This window comes from Schistocerca piceifrons, unplaced genomic scaffold (assembly GCF_021461385.2).
Source record: "Schistocerca piceifrons isolate TAMUIC-IGC-003096 unplaced genomic scaffold, iqSchPice1.1 HiC_scaffold_1870, whole genome shotgun sequence".
NCBI lineage: Eukaryota > Metazoa > Arthropoda > Insecta > Orthoptera > Acrididae > Schistocerca > Schistocerca piceifrons.
The window spans coordinates 555,784-562,427 of NW_025727757.1; positions in this window are offsets into that span (position 1 = coordinate 555,784).

Consider the following 6,644-nt stretch of genomic DNA (forward strand, 5'->3'; position numbering starts at 1 on the left):
AAAATACAAGGTGAAAGGATGTCAGTGATAAGATTCAAATGGCTCTGAGCACTATGGGACTTAACATCTGTGGTCATCAGTCCCCTAGAACTTAGAACTACTTAAACCTAACTAACCTAAGGACATCACACACATCCATGCCCGAGGCAGGATTCGAACCTGCGACCGTAGCAGTCGCGCGGTTCCGGACTGCGCGCCTAGAACCGCTAGACCACCGCAGCCGGCAGTGATAAGATTCGCTGATGACATTGCTATCCTGAGTAGAAGTGAAGAGGAATTACATAATCTTCGGAATGGAATGAGCCAACTAGTGCAGAATATGCATTGAGAGTAAATCGAAGAAAGACGAAAGTAATGAAAGTAGCAGAAATGAGAACAGCGAGAAAATTTACATCACTACTGATGGTCACAAAGTAGTTGAGGTTAAGGAGTTCTGCTTCGTAGGTGACAAAATAATTTATGCTGGACGGAGCAAAGAGGACATCAAAAGCAGACTAGCACTGGCAAAAAGGGCATTCCTCGCTAAGAGAAGTCTACTAGTATGAAATATCGGCCTTAATTTGAGGAAAACATTTCTGAGAATATACGTTTGGAGCATAGTATTGTATGGTAGTGAAACGCAGATTGTGGGAAAACGGGAATAGAAGAGAATCGCAGCATTTGATATGTGGTGCTACAAACGAATGTTGAAAATTAGGTAGTCTGGTAAGGTAAGGGATGAGGAGGTACTGCGCAGAATCGGAGATGAAAGCAATATGTAGAAAGCCGGACGAAGTGGCCGAGTGGTTCTAGACGCTATAGTCTGGAACCGCGCGACTGCTACGGTCGCAGGTTCGAATCATGCCTCGGGCATGGATGTGTGTGATGTCCTTAGGTTAGTTAGGTTTAAGTAGTTCTAAGTTCTAGGGGACTGATGACCTCAGAAGTTAAGTCCCATGGTGCTTAGAGTCATTTGAACCATTTTTGAATATGTGCAAAACACTGGCAAGGAGAAGGGACAGGATGACAGAACGACTGTTAAGACATGAGAGAATGACTTCCATTGTACTAGAGAGAGCTGTAGAGGGCAAAAACTGTAGAGGAAGACGGAGATTGGAATACGTCAAGCAAATAATTGAGGACGTAGGTTGCAAGTGCTACTCTGAGATGAAGAGGTTAGCACAGGAGAGATATTCGTGGCGGGCCGCATCAAACCAGTCGGAAGACGGCTGACTCAAAAAGCAAAATGAAAGAATTAAATAAATAGCGAGACACTTCGGATGTTATTTATGCAGAAAGTTGCAAGGTAGCGGATGTAATATCGGTTGACTTGAATGTAACGATTCACAGGACAGAGAAACGGAAAGGCAAAAGGAAATGCTTTGTAGCTGAGACACCAGAAGAAGATCAAAAATTACCCCCAAAGGTCAATTTTAAACTAAATGTTTTCAACGTTTTCTTAGACACAGTTGCAGGAAAATTACCTATAAGTACGCTGCCATAGTCCACATAATGGACACACGTGGTTTTTTATAAAACTCCATAAGTCTAGGCGAGCCTGTGCTGACAGTGTATGCGCAACATATGACATCCTTGTACAGCGTAGACATTAATAAGCAGGATATGGAAAGATATTCTACAGATAGAAAAGATTCGCGCAGCTAATTTTATGACTGATCCACTTCTCCCTCTCCGCCTGCTCAATGCACGTCACAAGCGCACTTTTAATAACATATTTCCAAATATAATGGCCAAAAGCCTTTTGGGACTACGTAGCTGTAGTCGCAATAGAGTCACAGTCCACTCATTATGTTGTAATGGGATTATGAAAGAGATCGCGTTTTAAAAAGCTGGAAAGAAGGTATACATTTGTTAAGTATCAGATTGATGTAAACTCCGAGCACTAAAAACGTTTCGTAAAAAAGAGGGTTGTTTGACTTTGTTGCATGAAAGTTTTGCGATTTTATTCAAAAAACCAATGTTTCAAATAAAAATATTGGGGTATGGACTGTTAGCCTAGTGCCAGAAAATCGTATTGCAGGCCCTGTCTGTATTAAATGGCCGATTAAAAAGATATTATTAGAAAGTTTCTGCCAATAACAAAAGGGAACTCAACAGATTGGCAAAAAGGAAGAGAAATAGGGGGAAGAGACGTAACAGATCAAAGAAGCATTTAGAAAAAACCTTTACGGTAATTGTTAGTTCATTTTACATCTGTTGTTGATATTTTAAACTTTAACGTCTTGAAGTTTTTCCAAATGGAATCCCTCAGATAGTTAGCTCGATGTTAATCTATGCGTCCTACTGTATGTCTGCACTTCTTTAAAATAAGATCCAAAGGCTGTTTTACCACTGTATTACAATGTTCACTAAGGTGCCTGTTCAAAGTCTTGCGTAAGCCAGCTGATCACATAGTTTGTTATTTGCTTTAGAGAACCTCATCACACAAAAGGCTTCTTGTCACAATCAGCTTTACATTTTGATAATCTTAATCTTTCATTTTTAATTTAAAATTTACCAACTCTATACAGTTACCTATTCACTGCAGCTTTCACTTCCAAAAGTGAGCGGGCAGACATGTTTACATTGTTAGTGCTTCTTGTTAGTTGGTGATTTGTTGTGTAACGTGTAGAAGTGCGTGCAGTTGTGTAGATAAATAGTTTGATTTGCCATTTAGTTTGATAGTACCTGTCTCTCTTTTCCCTGCGTTTAAACGTAAGACAGGTCCACACAGTTATAGACCTTATCGTTGACTTCAATCTGTTGTAGAATTAAGGAATATGTTTTGTGCTCAAGAATTATGGCGTTCTTGGAAAATGAACATCCCTTTATAAAAATCAACATGGATTCCTCAAACAGAGATCCTGCAAAATTCAGCCCGCTCTGTTCCTCTATGAGATCCACAGCTCAGTGGAAAACGGCGCTCAGGCTGATGGCGTGTTCAGTGAGGCATTTGACGCCGTCCCGCACTGCCGTTTAATGAAAAAAATACGAGCTTACGGAGTATCGGAGCAGACCTGCGATTGGATTCCAGACATTCTTGCAGATAGAACTCAGCACTATTGGTTAAAAACAATCTTCGTTGCAATTTTAGTTTATTATTTTTCAACGACGTGTTTCGCCTTATTTAGCAACTTCCTGTGAACGGGAACGCGTTATGCAGATCTTGGTGTCACTCGAGTCCATCTACAAAACTTTTTACCGAGTTTAATGAAGGCTATGTGTGCCCGATATATTCGATGATGCCCTTTGGCTACACTGACTAATGGATTCTTCTAAGAAATTCCAAATTAAGATGATCTGAAGATGCCTAAAAAGGCGAAACGCGTCGTTGAAAAATAAAAAACTAAAATTGCAACCATTACTGTTTTTAACCAATACTATTAAGCACTGGTTTGCTGTGTGCCACATATGGATTGGAAGAAGAACTTAACACGTCGCTCTTAACGGAACTAAATGGACAGATGTAAAGGTAATATCCGAAGTACCACAGGGAAGTGTGATAGGACCGTTTCTATATACAATATATATGAATGATCTAGCAGAAAGCGTCTGATGCTCTTTAAGACTATTCGCAGATGATGTTGCTGTCCATACCAAAGTAGCAACACCAGATGACAGAAAGAATTTTGCATAACGACCTGTAGAGAATTGATGAACGGTGCAGGCTGTGACAGTTGAGCCTGAATGTAAATAAATGTAACACATTGTGCATACATTGTAACCTCCCCGCAACAAATTAAAAGGTCAATGATTATAGAAATGTGTGCCAAATGTTGTCTTCCCACAAAACTGAATAATAAGAATGAGCCAAGCGTAAGCTCCTTGCAAAATTAAAGAATAATAATGGCCCAAATGTAAACTCCCCACAAACATTAACGAATGAGGATTGCTCATAAAACCCACAATAATATTAATAAAATAATGAACCATGAACCGTATGTAACATCTCAAGACAAATCATTAGACCTGATAAATTTTATAAGGGCAGCTGCACTGACCTTCGGCCCTATATTCTGAATAGAAAAACCAAAATTCTTACCTCAGTAAAACTGCATCTATATCTGCTCTTATTTTTTGGCACAGCTCCGTGCAATGCTGGCCTATATTTAATTTTGATTCTTGGAGAAAATGCATAGAAAATATTCTTTAAATTGAAATGAATCTATTTCTTTAAAAACAGTTACTTTATAGAAAAATTATTATTGGGGCATTTTTTGAACAGATTAATTGCAATTAGGATACATTATTAGATTTGCGCAATGCTGCTTCATTACCATCTACAATAATACACATCGTCCACCACAATCCTGACCAGATTCGGAAGAACAGCACGCCGTCGACGCATGCCGACGCCCGCTCAGTACAACCGTCCACTCGCTACTACTACTGCCGACTGACTACACACAACTGTTCCTGACGACTCGCTACACGCAACTGCACCAGACTGCTACTACTATCCAACTGTCGACTCGCGCGGTCAAGCGCAGACTAGCAACGATAAAATAACTCTCTGCTCAGAGATTCTGTCATTCATGCCTCGCCATCGCTGGTAATGAATACATATGAAACGTACGCGTTTCATAACCCTCCACTGGGGTGGGGGTGGGGGGGGGGGCAAAATTTGGCAGCGATGGTGAGTCATTTGGACTTGCCATGAGCAACAAACTTTTTCTTAACTAACTAACTTTACAATCACCAAATATACAGATATATAGGTGTAGAACATGAAGTAAATATAGTGCACATGCACCGAGTACAGAACATATCAGACAATGATAAAATATATATACAACGAGTACAAAACATATTAACAAAAGACATAAGTGCACATGCACTGTAGTTGCGAGCAAATCACAAAAATGGATATGCAATGAGTAGAAATCATGTTAACAAATGACAAAAGTGCACATGCACTGTAGTTCAGAACATATCAGCAAATCATAAAATGTATAGGCCATGAATACAAATCATGATAAAAAAATGATTTTTTACTATGTTACAAGAATTAGGATACGAAAGGAAAGGATTGCGTCATGGTTGTAGCACTTTAGGTTGCACGCAGCTGCACTGAAAGTCCACATCTTTCTACAGAAGTACAACACCAAGTGAGGCAATCTAAAGTTCTTTTCCCAGAAGTATTAATCACCGTAGCCAAGACACTGAAATGCCGTGGTAATATTCCATGCTATCCTTTTGGTAGTACATTAGGTACACCAAAAAGTGGTACCATAATAACATTTTCATCGCTCATGGTGGTGGACACCACGTTCTTGTCTGTTACAGCAACGTAGAATTAGTGCAAAAACCAAAAATAGTGCTCCATGATCATGAGGATATACAGGACAAACGGATATTGCAGTAATTCCAGGTAATTAGGTTAGAAGCTGAAGGACATTAAGTCACATACTAGTCTCCATTGAGAATTACACTAGTAATAGGTGGCACTCATTGCCCAGTTATTGAACACATCTGTACCAAGAATGTAGTATTACAGAATAATGTTCATGAGTAGTTTTACCGAGAACATTGGCACTCATTGCCTAATTGCAAACCATCAGAAGTCATTTACAGAGAACATTGGCACTCATTGCCTAATTGCAAACCATCAGAAGTCATTTACAGAGAACAGTGGCACTCATTGCCTAATTGCAAACCATCAGAAGTCATTTGCAGAGAACATTGGCAGTCATTGCCTAATTGCAAACCATCAGAAGTCATTTACAGAGAACATTGGCAGTCATTGCCTAATTACAAACCATCAGAAGTCATTTACAGAGAACATTGGCAGTCATTGCCTAATTACAAACCATCAGAAGTCATTTACAGAGAACATTGGCAGTCATTGCCTAATTACAAACCATCAGAAGTCATTTACAGAGAACATTGGCGGTCATTGTCTAATTACAAACCATCAGAAGTCATTTACAGAGAACATTGGCACTCATTGTCTAATTACAAACCATCAGAAGTCATCATAGTATTACAGAATAATATTTACATAATAATATTCATGAATTGTTTTTACAGAGAACATTGGCATTCATTGCCTAATTACAAACCATCAGAAGTCATTTACAGAGAACATTGGCACTCATTGTCTAATTACAGACCATCAGAAGTCATCATAGTATTACAGAATAATGTTTACATAATAATATTCATGAACTGTTTTTACAGAGAACATTGGCATTCATTGCCTAATTACAAACCATCAGAAGTCATTTACAGAGAACATTGGCACTCATTGTCTAATTACAGACCATCAGAAGTCATCATAGTATTACAGAATAATGTTTACATAATAATATTCATGAACTGTTTTTACAGAGAACATTGGCATTCATTGCCTAATTACAAACCATCAGAAGTCATCGTAGTATTACAGAATAATGCACATAATTAATCTAATTGAAGTAATCATTGCCATTCATTGGCCAGTTACAAATCATTATATATATGTAATTTCTCCTGCAAAATATACAAAAATGGATTATTAAACTGCAGGAGAAATTCTTTATGAAATTAATGTAAGCAGTTGTTCATTAAACCCATGTCATTTATGAATGTGGTTACATATACTCTACTTGTTTCATAATCTTCCTACAGCTGACTCAAGACGAATGACGTGAGTCAGCTGTAGGAAGATTATGAAACAAGCAGAG